The sequence below is a fragment of the Mustela lutreola genome, chromosome 3 (genome assembly GCF_030435805.1).
Source record: "Mustela lutreola isolate mMusLut2 chromosome 3, mMusLut2.pri, whole genome shotgun sequence".
NCBI lineage: Eukaryota > Metazoa > Chordata > Mammalia > Carnivora > Mustelidae > Mustela > Mustela lutreola.
In genome coordinates this window covers 114,781,609-114,804,896 of record NC_081292.1, presented here as the reverse complement: position 1 = coordinate 114,804,896, position 23,288 = coordinate 114,781,609, and the positions used below count along the sequence as shown (strand labels likewise).

The window sequence follows — 23,288 nt, the reverse complement described above, 5'->3', positions numbered from 1 at the left end:
GAAATGGATGCATTCCTAGAAACATATAAACTACCACAACTGAACCATGAAGAAATAGAAAGCCTGAACATACCCATAACCAGTAAGGAGATTGAAACAGTCATTAAAAATCTCCAAACAAACAAAAGCCCAGGGCCAGACGGCTTCCCGGGGGAATTCTACCAAACATTTAAAGAAGAACTAATTCCTATTCTCCTGAAACTGTTCCAAAAAATAGAAATGGAAGGAAAACTTCCAAACTCATTTTATGAGGCCAGCATCACCTTGATCCCAAAACCAGACAAGGATCCCACCAAAAAAGAGAGCTATAGACCGATATCCTTGATGAACACAGATGCGAAAATACTCAACAAAATACTAGCCAATCGGATTCAACAGTACATTAAAAAGATTATTCACCACGACCAAGTGGGATTTATTCCAGGGCTGCAAGGTTGGTTCAACATCCGCAAATCAGTCAATGTGATACAACACATCAATAAAAGTAAGAACAAGAACCATATGATACTCTCAATAGATGCTGAAAAAGCATTTGACAAAGTACAACATCCCTTCCTGATCAAAACTCTTCAAAGTGTAGGGATAGAGGGCACATACCTCAATATCATCAAAGCCATCTATGAAAAACCCACCGCAAATATCATTCTCAATGGAGAAAAACTGAAAGCTTTTCCGCTAAGGTCAGGAACACGGCAGGGATGTCCATTATCACCACTGCTATTCAACATCGTACTAGAGGTCCTAGCCTCAGCAATCAGACAACAAAAGGAAATTAAAGGCATCCAAATCGGCAAAGAAGAAGTCAAATTATCACTCTTCGCAGATGATATGATACTATATGTGGAAAACCCAAAAGACTCCACTCCAAAACTGCTAGAACTTATACAGGAATTCAGTAAAGTGTCAGGATATAAAATCAATGCACAGAAATCAGTTGCATTTCTCTACACCAACAGCAAGACAGAAGAAAGAGATATTAAGGAGTCAATCCCATTTACAATTGCATCCAAAACCATAAGATACCTAGGAATAAACCTAACCAAAGAGACACAGAATCTATACTCAGAAAACTATAAAGTACTCATGAAAGAAATTGAGGAAGACACAAAGAAATGGAAAAATGTTCCATGCTCCTGGATTGGAAGAATAAATATTGTGAAAATGTCTATGCTACCTAAAGCAATCTACACATTTAATGCAATTCCTATCAAAGTACCATCCATCTTTTTCAAAGAAATGGAACAAATAATTCTAAAATTTATATGGAACCAGAAAAGACCTCGAATAGCCAAAGGGATATTGAAAAAGAAAGCCAACGTTGGTGGCATCACAATTCCGGACTTCAAGCTCTATTACAAAGCTGTCATCATCAAGACAGCATGGTACTGGCACAAAAACAGACACATAGATCAATGGAACAGAATAGAGAGCCCAGAAATAGACCCTCAACTCTATGGTCAACTAATCTTCGACAAAGCAGGAAAGAATGTCCAATGGAAAAAAGACAGCCTTTTCAATAAATGGTGCTGGGAAAATTGGACAGCCACATGCAGAAAAATGAAATTGGACCATTTCCTTACACCACACACAAAAATAGACTCAAAATGGATGAAGGACCTCAATGTACGAAAGGAATCCATCAAAATCCTTGAGGAGAACACGGGCAGCAACCTCTTCGACCTCTGCCGCAGCAACATCTTCCTAGGAACAACGCAAAAGGCAAGGGAAGCAAGGGAAAAAATGAACTACTGGGATTTCATCAAGATCAAAAGCTTTTGCACAGCAAAGGAAACAGTTAACAAAATCAAAAGACAACTGACAGAATGGGAGAAGATATTTGCAAACGACATATCAGATAAAGGACTAGTGTCCAGAATCTATAAAGAACTTAGCAAACTCAACACCCAAAGAACAAATAATCCAATCAAGAAATGGGCAGAAGACATGAACAGACATTTCTGCAAAGAAGACATCCAGATGGCCAACAGACACATGAAAAAGTGCTCCATATCACTTGGCATCAGGGAAATACAAATCAAAACCACAATGAGATATCACCTCACACCAGTCAGAATGGCTAAAATCAACAAGTCAGGAAATGACAGATGCTGGCGAGGATGCGGAGAAAGGGGAACCCTCCTACACTGTTGGTGGGAATGCAAGCTGGTGCAGCCACTCTGGAAAACAGCATGGAGGTTCCTCAAAATGTTGAAAATAGAACTGCCCTATGACCCAGCAATTGCACTATTGGGTATTTACCCTAAAGATACAAATGTAGTGATCCAAAGGGACACATGCACCCGAATGTTTATAGCAGCAATGTCCACAATAGCCAAACTATGGAAAGAACCTAGATGTCCATCAACAGATGAATGGATCAAGAAGATGTGGTATATATACACAATGGAATACTATGCAGCCATCAAAAGAAATGAAATCTTGCCATTTGCAACAACATGGATGGAACTAGAGCGTATCATGCTTAGCGAAATAAGTCAAGCAGAGAAAGACAACTATCATATGATCTCCCTGATATGAGGAAGTGGTGATGCAACATGGAGGCTTAAGTGGGTAGAAGAATAAATGAAACAAGATGGGATTGGGAGGGAGACAAACCATAAGTGACTCTTAATCTCACAAAACAAACTGAGGGTTGCCGGGGGGAGGGGGTTGGGGAGAAGGGGGTGGGATTATGGACATTGGGGAGGGTATGTGATTTGGTGAGTGCTGTGAAGTGTGTAAACCTGGTGATTCACAGACCTGGGGATAAAAATATATGTATATAAAAAATATATGTTTATAAAAAATAAAAAAAAAAAAAAAAAAACAGATGAATGGATCAAGAAGATGTGGTATATATACACAATGGAATACTATGCAGCCATCAAAAGAAATGAAATCTTGCCATTTGTGACAACATGGATGGAACTAGAGCATATCATGCTTAGCGAAATAAGTCAAGCAGAGAAAGACAACTATCATATGATCTCCCTGATATGAGGAAGTGGTGATGCAACATGGGGGCTTAAGTGGGTAGAAGAAGAATCAATGAAACAAGATGGAATTGGGAGGGAGACAAACCATAAGTGACTCTTAATCTCACAAAACAAACTGAGGGTTGCTGGGGGGAGGGGGGTTGGGAGAAGGGGGTGGGATTATGGACATTGGGGAGGGTATGTGCTTTGGTGAGTGCTGTGAAGTGTGTAAACCTGGTGATTCACAGACCTGTACCCCTGGGGATAAAAATATATGTTTATAAAAATAAAAAATAAAAAAAAAAAGATTGGAGAGAACTCCATGTTTGATCTTGGCTGCTGTGTAGAGAATTTGAAGACATTATGGCTGGAGCCCAGGAGACCAGGGAGGTGGTTCATGCAACTCTGGGTGACAAATGAGTCAGATAAAGGCCTCAGCAGGCTACTGGCAGTCATACTATGTAGACACCAGGAGCCAGAAACATTTAAGAGATCAAATCAGCATGACAATGGACAATGGCCAGTGGAGGGGCTGGGGAAGTAGAGGCTTGGATGACCATGAGACTTACAGTTTGGGCATGTGAAGAAAAGTAGGGTGTCCTTCATCAAGAAAGGAAAAGGGAGGAACCGTTCTGTGAGGGAGGATGAAGAAACCTGCCTGAAGGTTCTACAGGGCAACAGTACTCTACGATCCACTGCTGACCAAACAGTCTTCTTCCTCAAGGGGAGAAAGTCCCCCTTCTTGGTCTGACTGGTCTTAAAGAACCTGAAGATGCCCAACTTGGCACAGCTGATGAGAAGGACAGCTATAGCCCTGCCACAGCAGCCACTTGGCTCTGGTCAGTTCCTTCTCACGTCCAACCACATATCCAGTCACCTGACCCCACAGAACTCCAGCTAGAAAAAGATGACTTAACTGAGATGCCTCCACAGGATTGAGAGGCTCTTCGATTCTAGCATTACCCGTGAAAGGAACTAAGTGCCACGGGGTATCAGACTTAAAAAGACATTCCCCACCCCCTAAATTGAACACCCTACAACAAATGTTTTCACATTTTTTCTCACCAGTAGGAGTTTAGGTTATTGGGGAATAGGAAGAAGGTCCTATACAAACACTTCCCAGATGGACAACCATAGCTCAAGTTTCACTTAGAAATGCATTCCTTGGGGGTGCTCAGGTGGCTCTGTCAGTGAAGTGTCCGACTCTTGATTTTGGCTCGGGTCATGATCTCAGAAATTCTCTCTCTTTCCTTCTCCCGCTGCCCCTCCCTCTGCTCACGCTCACTCTCATTCAGTTGCAGCGGGGCGGGGGGGGGGGGGGGCTTTCCTTTGAGGAAGAGAATTAAAACTCCAGGAACCCCTTCAACAAACAAACATTTCTAGAATCAACTACCAAGAAGTAGAAGGGAACTGAGAAATAGTAACTCCCTACTGCCTTCTCTAGAAAGTTTCCTTCTACAAGGTCACTGTGATCAGAGATTAATTAGCCTCTTCACCACGTTGCCCATTTTCCAACCCAGTCTTCACAGACAGGGCATTTTCAAATGAAACACTACCTCCTCAAGCCCTAAACACAAAGGGTTCCTCCCTCTGCCAAATCCTAGAGCACTCAGTATCTCTATTTGTCTTATTTCCCTGATTATGTTATTGGTGATGCTATATAAGGACTATTTCTTGAGCACTCGCTATGCACCAGCTAGGTGCTTCATGTAAATATTAATTAATACTCACAGCCAATGTAATACCCATTTCACAAATGAGGAATGCAAGACTGAGACATTACTACAGTGCACAGCCCTTACCCTCTGTGCTGACCCAGACAGCTCCTTCTGGTAAGCCCTAGTTTACTCCACATTACATGTTATGTGTGAGGTTTTTGTCCCCACAGCATCTAACACAAAAGTTCTGTCCTACCAGCCTCGGGAGGCCAGCATGCTCTTTAAGTCGATAATCCTATCTACCAGATCCCAGTGTTCCCAGGGGGATCAGAGTCTTGCCCAGGACTGGCACTGTCCCCTCCCTTCATCTGGACTCCTTACTTCCCTAACTTCTCTATCATCGCCATCATCATCACATGGTGACCATTCAGTTAGTATGTCATTGACCTGCAGTGTGAACAACACTGAGTTAAGTTTTCTGAAAACCATAGTAATCGTGGCTCTTATTACCCAGCCCCCCTCCTCACTATACCCCAGTGAATAAATCGACATGGTTTTATTTATCAATGGACTTGTCATGAAGCTGGGTTTCTCCATTCAGGGTTGGTATAATTGATTATTTTGAACCTAGGTGCAAGGCTTCCCATTTCTTCCCAATACATTACTTATTGTTCCTGTGGTCCATTGTTCTAGGCCACTGGTTTTCTTTGAACTGTTTTTGTCAATCAAAACTCTACATGTCATTTTTGCCTCTGTAACACTTGTAACTTAGACAATTTTAAATTCAGATTCTTTCTGCAGCCACTATCACAAGATCCTGAGAGGAAAAGGTATCAAATAAAACATTAAACACCCCAGTAGTGGTAGGAAAACTGGAAAAATAACAGTTCAGATAAAACACCACTTCTCTAAGCTGCTTCCAGTGGAGGCTGAGGAGGGTGGGAAGAACTCCCACCAAGAAGTCATGCAGCTGCTCATTCCACTTTGCAATAATCTCCCCTGAAAAAATGGTATCCCCAATTAAAAAGGAGAGTTCCATATGAGAGGACATCAAAAAAGAAAGTCTGGGGACATCTTCTGACAAGAGATCTGTACATTCATGCACAAGCAGCATTTACCCCCACCATGGAGGAATGTGGTTTATGTCTTTGTTTTGGTAATGGCTTTATGGAGATGTAGTTCCCATCCATACAACTCACCCGTTCAAAGGGTACAGTTCACCAGTTTTTAGTATACTCAAAGAATTGGGCAATTATCACAGTAATCAGTTTTAGAACATTTCCATCACCCCAGAAGACACTTCATACCCTTTAGTTATCATACCCTATTCCCCATCCTCACCCCAAATCATAGGCAATCACTAGCCCACATTCTGTCTCTAAGTGTGCGGACATTTCATACAAATGGAATCACAGAACACGTGCTCTTTTGTGACGGGCTTCTCTCACTTAGCATCGTGTTTTCAGGATTCATCTTTTTTTGTAGCATGGATTGGTACTTCGCTCTGTTCATAACCAAATAATATTCCACTGTACAGAGATACCACAGTTTGTTTATTCATCAATTGATGGCTATTATGAATAAAGATGTTATATCAACATCCATGGCCAGCTTTTCACATGGACATATTTTCATTTCTTGTTTTTATATTGAGGAAGAGAACTGCTAGGTCATTAGGTAACAAGTTTACCCAGGGGCTGCGCCACTCTGTATTCCCACCAGCAGTACAGGAAGGTTCTCCTTTCTCCACACCCTCACCAACACTTGTATTAGATCTCTTTTCAGTCAGTCATCCTCCTGTGCGTAAAATGGGAACCCACCCTGGTGTTGATTTGTACACCCTAAGGGCAAATGATGGTGAGTAGCTTTTCCTCTGCTAATCGACTATTTGTGTTTCTTTTTGGGAAAGTATCTATTCAGATTATTTGCCCTTTTGTAATTGGATTGCTTGTCATTGTACTAAGTTATAAGAATTCTTAATATATTCTTAATGCAAGTTCCTTATCAGATATGTAACTTGGAAATATTTTCTCCCATTCTATGGGTATGAGTCTTATCTTCCCTTTTCAAAAACTGATTGTAATATTTTATTTGCTCTTTATAAATAAAATAATTTTATTTATTCATTTCTGTCCAGTTATAAAACATTAAAAATCCATTCAAATTAGTTTTCTAGCAATTCTTATCACCATTATCTGTGGTATTTTTTAAAAAACTAAGTGGGCACATCTCATGAGCTCCTTAATACATCACACTGCCATAAGATTCTTTTTAAAGACAAAACCATGACTCTTACAAATATAAAATGAACATCCACCAAAGATCATCTTTAGTTCATTAACTGAAAGGGAACCAGGATATTACAACAGATTCAAAAGAGAATACAAAGAATACACACATATGTAGGCAATCAGTAAAGTGGAAATAAATTTGTTCGTATAAAACTGGCTTCTTGGGAGGATGGGTCAGTGGTACCTCCATTGCACAAAATTAATTTGCATTTCTATGAACAAGGATCATTTCCATTACTATCAATTGCCAGATAGTTTCTTTCCCATAACTTACCAAACTAAAAACAGTTCAAAGAAAATGAAAGGACAGAAAACCCCAAAGGGTGCACTAGATATTATATAATTCTTTTTTGCTTATTTCAGAGTCTTTTGCAATTTTTCCTGACCATATTTTTTTTTCCAGGTGGGTTATATCACTTAGAGCTCAATCAGGCGATGGAAATCGCACAGTAACTGAACAAGAAAATTGGATGTGAAAATCTTAATATAAACGACTATGAACTCCAACGAGGGACTGGAATGACAAGAGATGGACTAGCAAGAAGTAATGCCAGGAACCCTAGAGCATAGTGGTGGACCAGCTACTACACCATGCATTAAATGCATGAAACAGAACACAGGAGGAAGAGGCCCCAGCCAGGAGGAAGATCCTGGTTTTGTAAGAAAGGATACAACCATGACTTGCTAGGTGACACAGGAGCCACTATGGTGCCAGCTGGCCAAATCTGGAATTGGATCCTCTAGGGTACCAAAGAAAGCGGTTTGCAAAGAGGTACCTTAACAGAGATACTCTGCCACAAAATCACAGAAGGGCATGCCAGGGGAAGCTGCCGGCCACTATGTGCTGTTGGAGGCCACATGCCACTGGAATAGGCTACTTGACCAGACACATCCTCTGGAAGAGCCCTCCCAGAGAGCTGGAGGCAAGAAAACCCTTGCCCCGCTGCAGTGCTTCTCCAGCGCCCTCTATGGGCCAAATTTAGCATTGCGCCAGCTACAAAGGAAAAAGATTTTAGGGGCCCAGATCAAGATTCACAGAACCGACAAGAGGAACCACGTTGAGAGGCCACTAATTACTAATGATAAATTTCTCAAATGCAATTGGGAAATGGCAGCTGTCTATCTGGGGAAAGGCACTGGTGTTACCTTCTGGCTGGATGACTTCAGGCAGCTCTCACCACAAGAGAAAATGAGGATTCTAACTGGGGCCCTTCTTTACCCTGCAATCTGCCAAGGGCTGACCCTGTAATACTAAGACTCCTTCCCAACTTCCCTTCAAAGGAACACCCTTTTTAACTTCCACTTCACTCCTCTTCTTTCCCTACCCTCCTAAAAACAAACACATAATCACACACACACACACACTATAACAGCAGGTGCTACTGCTGGGATTGATCCCACACTAATTCTGTGTCATTCTTATTACTATGCCCTGAAACAGTGACTAAAATATCCCCGACGTTTCCTCTTTCATCAGAAAGATTATTCCCGCTGTATAAATCCTTCCAATTTTGTGCTGTTATTCTCAATTGGAAATCACCACCATGAGCCCAGTATTTTCTGGATCCATTTCTTCCCTGCATTGAGCCTTTAAGCAAGTCTGGTCTTCCTCTTTCTAATGGGTGGCAGGTGAGTGAAAGTCAATGATGGGTGCCCTAGTCTAGGTTAAAAGAAACATGGCCCCTTCCAACCTGTGATGCTCCACAGCCATTTCCAAGACAAGCCATTAACACCAGCAGCTTCCCCTCCAGAGCACACGGACTGACCAAAGAACGTGCAGTTTCCATCATGAACCAGAAATACTCTGAGGCCACATGAGATGCTGCAGAAAATCATAGCTAGAGAGGATCCTAGAGGAAGCCAAGAGCCTTGTCTTGTTGAGGAAGCCCCCCTGCCCGGTATACCCCCTGAAATCATGCAGTGAAATTCAAAGGTAAGGAGGTGTTATGGTTGAGCTTTTCCCGAAGACAGGCTATTAAAAACAACCTACTAACCAAAGGGGTTAGTGCCTATGTTTTTTGAGGGGTGCAACTTTTGTTTGTTTTAGGCAAAATTGGTAGCTCTGAGCTTGCGTGTTCATCAGTGCTAGACCATGCAGAGAATGGATATAAATGCAGGTCCCGCCAAGAATAGCACTTCTCTAAAACTCACCATTTCAGCTTTTAATTTTTGGGTTTGAGTGCCAACAGCGATTATAATGGAGTTGTAAAAAGACCATCCCCAGAGCTCAATCCAGCATAGGCCTTTTCAATTGTTTCGTTTCACAGACAATGACTGCTCCATGGTCAAATCTCTTACTGTTGCAGCCCAAGATTCACAAGGAAGAGTAGAAATAAGGCCCTGAGGTCCAGACCCTGGGTATGTGTGCTTTCAGCAGGAGAGAAGACCAGGGTGGAAGACCAGGGCTGCGCTTTGTGGTGAAGTGATGAATCAGGGAGGGCAGAGCAACAAACACTTCTATTGATAAGGATATACCCTTGTTATTTGATGCTAGACTAGAAATCAGGTCAGGAAGACTCTTTATTTTTTAATTAGTTACCAACATGTGAAAAACAAGGAAATTTCACATAAAAATCTAGGTTTCTAGTATCTTCTGAAAAATGGGACTAGCTGCTAACACTGAACTCATTTCTGTGAGGGGCACTTGGCAGGAATGGAGTAACTGGGGCCTGGTTCTCCAATCCTTCATGAAAGCTAATGCAGACTTTACACATCTGTGTTCCTTGCTTTGCATTTTAGTTCACTCCTACAGTAAAGTACTTCAAGATTTCAATGAGGGCACGTGGTGTTGGTGCTTTCCTTCAAGGTAGATCTCAACACAGCCATCCAACGGCACATTGTTTCAGCAATCATTCCCGCTAAATATTAGGCACTCAGTATCAAACCCATGATAGCATAAATTCTACTAGACCCTCTGCTGCATATACCAACTCATTTCATTCTTAATTATCATTTTGAAATATTCACTCCCTACTTTACCTATGAGGTTCAGAGAGTTAGCTAACTGCACTTCCCAAGCATACCCAACAAGTAAATGATGACAGAATTTGATTCCAAGTTTATTTGACTCCAAAGTAAAGGAGTGGAAAATCAGGTCTGGGTATTAAAAAAAGAGATTCTACTTAAAAAAAAAAAAAAAAAGAAGAAAAAGGCAATAAGGTGATTGTAAACACTCTCGTTTCCCAGATAGTTTTTGTCCCATACCTATAAACAGAAAGCACAAGTATTGTAGGGTCACTGCTTCTCCCTCCTGCAAAACTCTTAACAATCTTGCATGGAGAGAGCCAAAATCCACCTCCTCCATTTTTGCATGGGGTTAATTCTGTTATAGGCATCAGTGATAGTGCTGCAGCTAAGCAATTCGGAAGGAGGGAAAAGCATTAAACTTAAGTAACATGCCTTCAAGTGGAGATCACGAGGACAGAAAGTCTCCGCAGGGGAAGTCATTCCCCTTCGTGGGAAGCAGGGACTCTTGGCAGAGCAGTGGAAGAAGTAATTCAGTGTGTGTTGTCTCTCGGGCTATACCCTAGCAGGCTGGTAACCAAACGAGTGACTGAGCTACTCCCTGGAACACACAAAAGGTGCTATTCATTCACAGTTTGAAGAGGCATGAGGGCAGCTCACTGAAGAGGAGAGAAGTCTGGTAAAGCCCTAAAAATGTCTCCACCATACCTATCAGCATAGAGTAATGTTGGTGATACCCCAGCACAGCGCAAGGAACCACCTACTCCGGTCTCTGGTCCCATATGCCATTACAAGACCCAATACAATGAGATGCAATTACCTTTCTCTGTGTTTATCTCCCCAGACCAGACTTCTCAAAGGCGGCACCAGGGTCTTATTGCTTGAATCCTCAGCACCTTCTATGGTGACTGCATATGGCGGATGTTGATGGGATCCTTCTACCCCTACACCTCAAGCAGACAGTCCAGAAAGGATCATTTTTCTGCTCTGTGCATGTGCCTGTGAACACTCATGGAAAGGTACAAAACCAAAGATACAAAATCACATACATGCCTGCAGATACTATCTACTTGACTTTGCCTGAAAATGCTAATAAAAATGACAGGAAATCAGAACTTCATCTGAAACACTGACGGGACATGCCCGGGGACACGATGCCTCCGAGAGCTCTGACCGCTGCACAAGAAAACAGGCTGCATGAGAATTTTGCTCCTCGAACGTTACCGGGCCTGGGAATCTGGTTATTCTGTGGACTGTGAATCACAGGTCATCTGAGTCTGTATATCCAGTAAAAATACACAGACACTAACAGTTATTTAACATTTCAGGAGTTTCAGAGACTGTGCCTGAATCTATAAAATAAAGTCTGGCTTCATGGCTTCTGAAAGACTTAAAGACACAGGTTAACACTCAGAGCACTTTATCTTTAAAACGCAAATCCTTTCCAACATCGACTCCACGGGGAGAGGCCATGCAATGTGTGCACACAGGTCACACGCCTCATTCCAGAGCAAGATGACAAACGAATCACACTGAAAATTTCAAGACAAAGCCCCAAGCCTGGAAACAAGCGTGACTGGCATTGCTCCGACCCACATTTTCGTAACAGCGGGTGAGGAATCGTGAGACACGGACTGCTTATCCACAGAAGGACGGCGGGACGGAGGTGCAGAGAGGAGAGGCTGGAGAGGAAAACTAATTAAAAAGCAAATGGGGAAAAATGAGCTTGGAAAGGGCTCACTGAACTGCTGACAGAATAGAGTGCTGAGGTGAAAAACAAATGCAGAAGAGATTTGGCAGAATCCAAAAGGAACACGACCAGAATGAGAAATGAGGCCACGGCCAACTCCCAGCTACAAGTCAGAGACAGAAGCAGAGTGACATTGGGACGAAAAAAGAAAAAAAGTTCCCTGGACAACAGGGGACTGACTGATGGAGAGAGAGGGAAGAGGACAGTGGGCAGATTGCAGCCACAGAACACAAAACCCAACAGCATCCCCCGGGCTCACAGTGCATGTGTGTGTGCGCATGCGCGCGCGTGCGCGCATGCGCACACACACGGAATCCACCATTGCAACCTGAGGCCCTCAGGAAAAAAGAAGAGGCCAACTAGAAACGGGGGACAATGAGCCGCAAGAGCTGCCACAAATGAGCCTACCACTACCGACAAAAGCCTACCTGGTGTGCAGAGAGGATCTGCGGGCACTCCAGGAGCACCTCCCTGTCTGCCCACCACCACATCATCAGGCCTTCCTACTCCTGTCCACGAATGCATGAGATGACAAGGCAGAGGCATCAGCTAGTGCTCCTTTCATCTGAGCCCTTTTCTATAGAGATCGGTCATTTGACTTGGAGCAGCGGGGTGGGGGTAGGGGAAGGACACAGGAAAGGCACAGAATGTGAATGCACATGCCTGAGCACATCGCTGTGAAACCACAGCTGTGTTCACAACATAGGTTTCCTGACATGAAAGGCTGGGGGGCGGGGAGGGGCGGGATCCTATGGATGGGGACAAGGATGGGCGGCCATGCCCAGTTCAGCCGCCAGTCTCATGTGGAATAGCAAGTCCTAGTTGCTGCTAAAGGCTCATGAACTTCCTGCAGGCCTTCCTCTTGCCAACAGAGGTAGCCCTGCTGGGTTGGTGGTGCTCTCACAGACAGACAATGGACCTGGCAAGAGTCCAGTTATGGTGGCGATGCTGAACTCACAAGGGTAGGAAGGTGGCTTACACTTGGCCAGGCTCCACCAAAAGCCCTTTACTTATACAAACTCACTTACTCCTCTCAAATAACCCAGCAGGGGGTGGGGAGAGGGCCATCGCCACTCTTTACAGAGGAGGAAATCATGCATCACCCAAGGTCGCCCCTCTAGTAAGAGGACAGGGCACAATTCTAACCAACTACTCTAGACAACTTCACCAGAGGTCCCAGACTCGAACTTCCTCACTTGACAGCGCTGTTGGTGATAGTTTTTTTCAGGATACTCTTAGGGACAAAGGAAATAGTAAAAGCTCCATTTTCTAATGAGTTAGGTCCAAACAGCTCAACAGTAATAGTTAAGTGATGTCTGGCAGATGGAGCAGATTTCCTCAAAACTGGGTAAAATCCCATGGTATCCTTGTGACTTTCCTGTGATCCCCCCAGAGCACCTCAGCCCACGATCTGGAATCCGCAGAACTATGCTGTCCTGTCTTCTTCCTTTTGATGAGGAAAGAGCATCAGGCTACAACAATCATGCTCTCTTGTCTGTTCCTTAAACTTAGGGCACGAGTCACTCATGGATGTGATGGGAAAGGATGGGAAAAACAAAAATAAAGACACAACACAACTTGCTAACAATTGCCTCTTGGCCATCAACGATGTCTGAGCCCCTGACAGCAGGCCTTTCCACCTGGCCCAAGAACACTCTCCTAACCTTAGTTCGTGCCATTTCTCACCCCGTACAGTCCACCAAGCATTCTAGAAGCTCCTAAGGTCCTCCGTCCCCCGGGTAGGAGGGGCTCACAGCTGCTGTGCACCCTCTTCCCACCCTGCTCTTCAATCATCTCCTGCTCCCAGCTCCTGGGTGACTTCGTTCCTCTTCTGGGAAGCTGCTCCCCACTCACAGATGTGGTGAACTCCTTCCTCTGGCTTCACAGCCCATTGTGGATATGGACTTCCAGGCTTACTCCCATTCTCTCATTCCTGGCCACCTTCTTGTCCATCTCTCCCACCCCTTTGGTTATTATGAACTTCTGCAGGGCAGGGCTGGTATCTCACACTTCCTTGAAGACTAAGCACAGTAAATGGTACCTAGTCCCTCCTGAGTTTTAATGCATGAAGAATGGAATAAGAGAATGAAGGATTGTTGAGGAACCCCAAGGATTATGGGATGAATGAACAGTAGAAAGACTGAGGTACACTGACTACACTGATGGCTCCAGTTAAGGGTCTCCCTGTACCCATGTCCCTTGCAAGAAGAGTCTGCGGCAGCTCTCATCAAGAAGAGTCTCTATCAACTCCCTTCTCCTCTCCATCTCCCCTTGTCCTCCATGCTGTTGGAAGGGGAGGTGAACCATGAGAAACTATGGACTCTGAAAAACAATCTGAGGGTTTTGAAGGGGCAGGGGTTGAGAGGTTGGGGGAACCAGGTGGTGGGTATTGGAGAGGGCACGGATTATATCAAGCACTGGGTGTGGTGCAAAAACAATGAACACTGTTACGCTGAAAAGAAATAAAAAATTAAAAAAAAAAAAAAAAGAAGAAGAAGAGTCTCTATCCTTACCCTTTGCCTCTGGCCTGGTCCTGCACCTTGTTTTGGCTGATAACATGCAGCCCAAGTCCAGGTTTTTCAGTTTTGAACCTGGGCATCCAAAGGCTCTCATTGCATGGTTCTGCTTACCTCTTAAAACCACAAAAATGACAGGCTCGTCAGTTGCCAGAGGGCAGACCATGTGGAAGGCAGTCCATCTGTCCCAGCCAAGACCGTCTGAGACCAGTCTCAGCCAGCCAACCCCCCAAATACATGAGAAAGCCCAGCTAAGACCAGCAGACAGACCCCTGGTTATGTGAGTGAATCCAGCTGCAACCAGAAGAACCACTCAATGGCACAACCAGGAACACCGACAAAAGGTTTCCTGTTTCAAGCCACTTGGTGCCGGAGTGGCCTGGCATGTGGCAATAGCTGACTGACGATGAATCAACAGTTTGGTCATAGGTAGCGGCCTCTCTAGAGAGCCACAAGCTCTTCAGCACAGTGTGGCAACACGTGAAGAGGTGTGCGGTGTGTGATCTGTTGTGAGGTGTGTGAACCCACTCTCTCTGAACTGTACTGGGGATGTACTTGAAGTTACTGGTGCGCATCATTGCCCTCATCCAGAACACTACCACTGTCCAGTCTAAGCTTTTTTTTTAAAAAAAGATTTTATTTATTTGTCAGAAAGAGAGCATGAGTGAGCAGAAGCCAGGGTAGCAGCAGGCAGAAGGAGAAGCAAGCTCGCTGCTGAGGAGCCCAGTGCGGGACTCCATCCCACCACTTTGGGATCATGACCTGAGCCAAAGGCAGAGAAGCTTAACAGACTGAGCCACCCAGATGCCTCCAGACATGCTTCCTTGAGGAAAGTAAGTAGAAAAGGCCAATCAGGAACCCACTCCCCGCTCCCCTTCCTGGGAGCCAGCAGTGACGGTAAGCGTGAATTGGTGGCCTATCTTACCCACCCTCTATGCACACAACCTGCCTGTGAACCAGATCTTGAGTCCACACAACTTCTGGCAAAGATATCAGATCCTTTTGGGAAAGGGCAAGGTATAAAAACATTTTTCTAAGTCATGTTCCATCTTCTGCCTTCAATCCTCCATGTTTCCCCTCAGCCAACAAAATGCCTGGTCTTGTGCTCTGCATGCCTGAGTGCAGACATGTCCTCCTGCACTCCGCAAGCTCACTGACGGATCTCTTCTCTCAGCAAGAGGTTAGGTAAGAGCCCAACTTCATTCTATACAAGTCAGAAATCCCCAGTGGGTCAGGAAGCCCCAGGCTTGTCTAAAAAAACAAGGAAGTCTTAGTGACCAAACCTGTCTTGGGTGTAGCCACGGTAATGCAGGAAGCCCTGAAACTCAACCAAATTTCAGAAATAGAAGACTTTAATCAATGTCCTTGCTGGGGGTACCTGCTGCCTTGATGGATGGCGCAGTGTCTTTCCCTGACGGATTTCCTTGTAAGGACAGCTTTCAGCTCAGTTTTTCGCTAGCCACACACCAATCTCCTGCTGCTCTCCCAGGAATACTCTAGCAAATTAGGAAGCCTGGCAAGCCTCAGTTTCACATACAGAAAATGGAGCATCGAGTAAGAAAGAATGAGAGAATATGAAAATGTGAAGGCTTGGCACAGTCCTGGGCAGCTATCGCTGCTCAAAAAATGTTTCTTTCTTTCCTTTCAGCTACAAAAACACATTCACTACACTATGTGCACGTGCGCGCACGCACACACACACACACAAACACACACATACCTTTAGGTACACTCATCCTCTTCCACCCAATATAATGTCACATTTGTAGTAATAGTAATAACAGTTTCCTGAAAGTCATACCCCGAAAACACAGATACTCATTTGACTTTTACCCACACCATGCTGGGTATTATTGACACAGGGCCCCTGAGGATCCTACCAACCTCCAGGGACTTTTCTCCTCCCAGAAGGGCCAACCACCTCCTAACACAATCCACAGAGTAAGTAATGAGAAAACAAGTCATCAGGATCCTAGGAAACAGCATCCCATTACCCTATCAAAGGCAGTCTTCTGCTAAGCCCACAGTGGCTCTATTTTCTGGCAAAAGCATTGATGTACTAAGCGAGACACCTACCTTAGGCAGACCAGGGCTCCAGTGTGCTGGGCCAGCCCTCAGCTCAAGGGCCATCAAGTACAGGAATCACAACTCTAGAGACCTTGCCCCCCACTCCCGTCACCCTCCTTCACGGAACACCTGAGACAGTGCCTAGGTGAACCGCAGAAATGGCTACAGCAGCATGAAAACAATGCCAACTCTGTCTTCTTCATTAATCACCTTCCTAGGCTGGGTGTGAAACGCTCAGGACAAGAGCCGGAAAATGACTCATACTACCCGCTTACAGAAGGAAAGCCGGTTCTCCCAGCACAGTTCACGGACCAGCACTGTTTCCCAGCCAAGCTCCAATTTTTGTCCACAGTAAATTCTTTCGATCATGAAACTGCCTCAACCAACCAAAAAAACGTGGACGAAGTAGTAACCCCCAGGTAGTGTTTTCACTCGTCAAGTGGCTCTGAGCTACCTCATCTTCATTTTCTGTCTTTGCAGCCCCTCTGTCCTGGACGTGCATGCAATTACAGCAGGGAAATTCCCACTCCAAAGCTGCAAATCAAGTTCTGGTCTCAGGACCTCGATGTGCACAAGCTTCAGCTTAACATCTTTCACCTGCTGACTCCGCTGTGGAGAACTCTTAAGTGTCTAGGTTTGATGCCTACAAATTCCGCCAGGCCAAATTAAGCGGGCCTGATTTGGACCTTGTTCCTGATTTCTGCTGCTCTCACTTCAACAAACCAAACATATGGTGAGTGCAGAATGTTATTTCGTAAAAGACACCAACTCCACCAGCTTCTCTCTTGCAGAACAGCTGAAAGACCATGAAGGCTGTTAGAACTCATCAGCCTCTTTGGAAACTTAAAATAATCATGCCTTTCTAAGGTCATGATCTAAAAACAGTGAAGATTCCAAAGTCCATGATAAGCATAAAACAAAAGCCCATAACCAAGTCCCTCAAAACTCAATATAAAGGGTCAGCTTAAAATCCCAACATCACAGCAATGCAGACCCACTGGCATGGCCAAGGTGAAAAGGACAGGAAATGCTAAGTGTACCGAGGATATAGGGGAGGAAGGCACTCATACACTGCTGGCCAAAGTCCAAGTTGATACACCTGGCAGTTTCAGGGAAACTGGCAGTATCTCATTAAGCAGAACACGCATGCCCGCTGTGACCCAGATGTTCCACTGTTCAGCAGATACTCAACCATCATGTAGACCCATGCTCCCTAAGACAAACACACTAGTGTTTCCAGAAGCACTGTTCCTAACTCTGAAAACCTGAACATCATCCAAATGCCCCCCATGGCAGAACGGATCGACAGGTCAACACATAGATCAATAAATGTGCATATTCACATAGCGGACACTCCTCAATGAGAAAGGATGGTCCACGACTATACAGTATGGACGAAGCTCACAAACACTGAGCAGAAGCGAGACACAAAACAGTGCACACTGCAGGAGCTTCTTTACAAACAGAACACCAACAAAGACCATGGTAATGTGCACTGTTAAAGGTCAGGACGGTGGCTGCTGGGACAGACAGGAAGTGACCAGAAAGGAGCACCCAAGGGCTTCTGAAGTTCGGGCTATGTCCTGTCTACCCAGGTGGTGAGGTGAGAGTGTGCCCTCTGCGGAATTTCGCCAGGCTACCCACCTGTCAGGAGTCCTTCTCTGTCAATAAAAAGGTAAAAGTAGAATCGCGGGGACTAGTTTCTTAGTTAAGTGACTATTTGCCTCCATGACTCTCTATCAAAACGTGGACTGGCTGTTAGGTGGCTCTAAGGTTCTTGATGCTGGCTACTCTAGACAAAGTACCGAGGCAGCTTAGGCACTAACTGGTGGTGTGACTTGGGGCAAATTCTTTCACCCTTCCTGACACTCCTCATTTGTTAAAAAGAAAAAGGAAAAAAGAAAAAAAAAGAAAGAAATAAATATTGGCTCAGGTGTGTTCCCTGCTTTAATTCTTGAAGACTCGAAGGTTCTCATCCATTCCTCCCATCTTGGCTTTCATGGTGTGGCTCAGAGGTGGCTCACAGAATCACGGGCAGAAGCTGGTGGGGATGGGGTTTGGGCCCAGCTGGGACCCGAAAGCATCGGACAAGGACACCTTCATCTCAGAATGCGAGATTTAAAATGAGACACTCCCACATCTCACTACCCAGATGTGTTTAACCTCTGTAAAGCCGGCCAATATCTATCTGATTAGCTAAAACAGCACTCCTCCCGGCCCCGAACCACCTATTTATGGCCCTGCAATTTCAGCCCCGTAGTCCAATTTGCTGCCTGCCCGTCACTTGGCTGCCTTTTTCTCCTCCAGGAAAATGAAGTGATGGGATATGGAATGTGATGCCTTTACCCAAGTCAGCAGCAAAGACTCTCTGGAAATAAAATGCAAATATTCAAAAGGCCTGTCCAGGCAGAGCTCTTCCAGGGAGCAAAACAGTATCTCGATGTCAAGTATTTCACACAAGCATCTGCTTCAGCAAATCGGCATCTACGCCATGTGGAACTCGGCTTTCCAGCAGGTCCGTTTACCACCATCACTCAATAGACATGCACGTCTCAAGGTCTTACTGGCATATTCCACTCCCTAAAAAATAACAGTCTGATAGATCACAACAGAATCATAAAGGAGTACTTCTGGAGAAGCGGAAGGTAATGGAGAAAAGGGACACAGACTGCTAACATGGGAAATCCCAAGTCTTGCTCATAATTTTCCACATAAAACAAGGTCCTTAATTTCTGAGGAAGTTAGGGATGATCCCCAAGTCCAGAGAAATCTGATTTTACTCTCTCTCAAAGCTGGGCAAGAAGAGACCCAGGAATCAAGTTAATCACTTGAAGGTGTTTTATGATGTTGTACAAACAAGCCAAAACCACGCACACACCTCCAACCCCAACAAAAACCCCGAAGCAATAGAAAGAGGAAGACAGGGAAATCCCAGTGACACAGGGTAGCAGGATAGGCCTTGGTCTTTCCATGGATGTGGCTTCCTCCACACTGAGGGAATAGTGACCGCCAGGCATCCCTGCTCTCAAGACACCTGGAAAAATGGACACTGATCCCAACAATGGGGAGTTTCCTTACTGATCCTCTGTTATTTAATTCTTTTATTTTCATCAGCCACTGAGAGTCAGATAAAGTTTTATTAAAACAAAGAACATGGTATAAAATATATTTTTTAAAAGTCCAGCCAAGAAAGACCAAATAAATAACGGAGTTATGTTTATTAAATGTTTACATCCCTTGACTATTGAGTTTCATGGCTTACCATGGCTCTAGTGAAGGCTTTCTCTTTTGACACCACTTCTTAAACATTTCATACAGAAGTAATAGTTCTTCCTCAGTTTTATTCCCAAATGAGATAACGATGAAGGTTTGCCATATATATATATATATACATGTTATGTATACTGCAAATACTAGAACAAGAAGCTGCACCATTTTGCTTGCTGGGAATAAAGGTATGTCTACTCCTTGCTTGATAGTTATCCTACCTGAAATGTTCTTAACTGGTTAACCAGCCACCCCCTTAGCTGCTTAAATTAACACAAGTATGGCTGATGACTTGATCCTCAAAGATTATTTTCCTTGGGGCTCTGGGATCCTGAGAAATTCAGCATGGTCTAACACAGGTTTTTCTGAGCGTGGTGCATTTACACTATGGCACACATAATATAGACACTCTAATTGTTAAGTATTTATATTAGCATGCACAAGCATACCAGATCCCTAAATCTGTATAGACTGTCAATTAGAATGAGATAAAATTTAAAAATAAGTGACTTGGAATAAATTTGAAGATGAGTATTTTAATTACATAGAGGTGATCACAGAGACGTAATAAAAAAAAAAAAAAAAAAGCAGCCAAGATTCAGAAAACACTGCTTCTAAGTGCTGACTTGCTGTGTCCTTGGTGATCCTTCACTTATCTTCCTCAGGCAGGCCTCACTAGAATGACAGCAACAAAACTGATAGGGTTAGGAGACAATGTGACAAATATGAAATCTTTTAGAAAGAGAACACAAGGTCTTTTCACCTTCAAACAAGGTGTGGCCATACCATCCAGCTACAGTTCGTGAACCTTTATTGAGTTTCGACCACAAAGCGACAAGGCAATAGAGTAAAAGCTAGTCCCTCTCCTTACAACTTCCCTGAGCTGTAGAAAGTCATTTTGCCAAGCCTGCAGGCTTGGTGGCAGCAGGGGACAGTAGGGAGCAAAGCACAAACAATACAGATCATTGCGGTGTACTGTCTGAGCTCAGTGACAACTGTACAAGACAGGGCCTTCCAAGGTCATTCACTGCTAGGCTCTTAAAAATCACAGTTGAGCCTAGCAGAAGCAAATGATCAGTGTCTCTGGAAGGCAACTTTTTTTTTTGACCTATTGTATCATCATGGGGGTTTGCCATGTGCCTTGAGAAAACCTAATCTGGAGGCCAAATGTAAAAGTCTGGCCAGCTCCTATAGTTGAAGGAGGATATACATGCCTTGAACCTCAGATGAGTGAGTCAGGCTTCCCAGGAAGATCTATTTCTTCACCTTATGTACAACTATTGAACAGCTGTCCCCCAAAATGTCCCTGTCCTTACTCCAAAACCTATGAATGCATTGCCTTCCATGACAAAGAAGAATTAGAGGTGTACATGGAATTAAGGCTGCTAATTGGTGACCTTAAGAAGATTATCCTGGGTTACCCAGGTGGGTCCTCTGTCATCATAAGGGTCCTTACATGTGCATGAAGGAGGCACAAGAGTCAATGTCTAAAAAGTGTCAACAAATGTTCAATCCTAGGTTTCGGCATCAATCAATAAAAAGTGTCAGGAAAGACTGGTTTTGAAGATGAAAGGGGGTCATGAGGTAAGGAATGGGGGAGTTCCTGGAAGCTTGAAAAGGCAAGGTAACTTTCTCCCCTAGAGCCTCCAGAAAAGAACACAGTGAGACTCTGTATCCATTTCCCACTGCTGTTGGTCACAAATCACCACAAATTCTGTGGCTTAATGTAACAGAAATGTTTCTTTCCCAGTTCTGGAATTCAGAAGTCCTAAATCAGCTTTAGTGGGTTCAAATGAAGTGTCAGAAGGGTCCTGCTCCCACCAGAGGCCTGAGGGAACAGTGAATGGCTCTCCCAGCTTCTGATGACTGCTAGAATTCCCTGGCTTGTGACACTGTCATGGCAATCTCCTTCCGTCTCCATGGGTCACACTCCTGTTTCGTCTGTCTTCAGCCTTCCTTTTTCTGTTGCTCTTTGTGAGGACATCTGTGATGCCATTGAGGGTCCATCTTGATAATCCATGATACTCTCTCCATCTCAAGAGGCTTCATTTACACCTATATAAAGAGTTTCTTTCCATCCGGTGAACAACTACAGGGTCTAGGAGTTAGAGTTGACATCTTTGGAAGGCATCATTCAGCCTACTACAGACCTGCTTCAGATCTGTGACCACCACAACCAGAACACAAAGTTGTCTTGTTTTAAGCCACTAAGAGTGCGTATTTGTTACGGCAGCAAGAGGAGACTCCTATACCCCCATCCTTCTAAATATGCTACAGATCAAGAGAGGGTCTGCCTGAGTGGAAGGAGCTAGCCCACCCCTACTAGCCCATCTCCACTACATCCCGGGGCTCCTTTGTATCTACAAAGGACATCCATCTTCCCTACTAGACTTGAAAGGATGCCGAGATTTGGCAGGAAGTGGCCATGAGAAGCTTTAGAAACCACCCTTCCCTCTTTCCTCTCACCAATCACAAGCTCCTTAAATAAACTTTATGGTAATTCAGAGAGTAAAGCTTAAGGAAAAAAAAGAACTGACATTCGTTTCAGGGAATTCCTCTTAATAATAACGAATACACTCCGTCCATAAATGTCAAAGGGCTTTGCTCCGAAAGCCAATAATCCCCACCACAAACATAAGACAATATAACAGGCCACAGGATCATATTCCTCAATTAGGAAGAGGCTCTTCAGGTAGCTTTCCCAGCATTCCAGGCCCAGAACATCGTCGTTTTAAGCACCTGTTAATCACTACTCTTTCTCAGGGCATGTTAGGCTGCTGGTTTCTGGTCATCTACAGGTATTTCTATTTATAGAACTGCTCCTCTTCACTCATCTGCCTTCAGGACACTGCAGCAATTCCCTGGCTGACTTTTCTCCCGAACGCATCCTGTTGGGACCCCCCCCACCCCAACCATCCCAGGCTCTGTCCTCAGACCTCTAATCTCTGCTCTCCTTCAGTGTGTGCACCCTATCCCAGGATACCAAATTCGTACATCCAGCCTGGACCCCTCATGTGGCAACCACCAGATCCAAACGTCCAAGTGCTTGCTCATCAGCTCCACTGGAATGCCGAGGACCATGCACAGCACGGCCGGCCCGTTAACAGAGCCGGTCATTCTGTGCAGACGCGCATCAGCTTGGTAATGGGTGCCAGAACGAAACCCTAGTGCTTGCCCGCACATCCTCTTCATTCCCTCCCACCTTTCGTATCTAACCCACCAGTAACTCCATCAGACCCGCCTCCAATATTGATCCTGAATCTGACTGTGTCCTGCCATCTCTGCCACCTCGATCCCAGGCCCAGCCACCCTCACCTCTCACCCAGACCACAGCCCTGGCCCCAGCCTTGCTCACTCTCTCCACCCTCCAGCCTTCACCCTGTGCAGGGCACTTGGCCATCCTTCCCAGGTATAAACCAGATGTCACTCCCGAGTGTGAACGATCCAGGGGCTTCCAGCTACACTCAGACTCCACAGTGGACCATGATCTACGTGATCTAGCCACTGACTAGCCCTCAGCCTCTCCTTCCTCTCTTCCCCTACATATTAGCAGGCACACATACTGGCCACCTGTTCTCTCGGGCAACACCCTGAGCCTTGCTGCTGATTCAGGGCCTTTGAACTTGCTGCCCTTCTGCTGTGAATGTCCTCTCTCCAGACCTACGCATGACGGTCCCTTCCCTCTCTGAAGCCTCACCTCAAACATGTCTCACCCTAAGCTAGTGAAAGCAAACCCCCGTCACATGCTTTTATTCTATCCCTCTCTGTCATTTTCAGAACACGGAGCAATACTTGATCTT

The 23,288-nt window shown here is 44.7% G+C and overlaps 1 protein-coding gene across 3 annotated transcripts in view; it reads right to left on the bottom strand.

Moving 5' to 3' along the window:
• Window positions 1-23,288, bottom strand: part of MGAT5 (alpha-1,6-mannosylglycoprotein 6-beta-N-acetylglucosaminyltransferase) — a 345,401-nt gene that overhangs the window by 239,867 nt on the left and 82,246 nt on the right. The window contains exon 1 of one of the 3 annotated variants that reach the window (XM_059166700.1): window positions 16,231-16,352. The exons of the other annotated variants lie outside the window; for them this stretch is intronic. The gene's annotated coding sequence lies outside the window, so the exon portion shown is untranslated. Of the gene's footprint in view, window positions 1-16,230; window positions 16,353-23,288 lie in introns of those variants that run through there. 3 annotated transcript variants of the gene reach the window in all.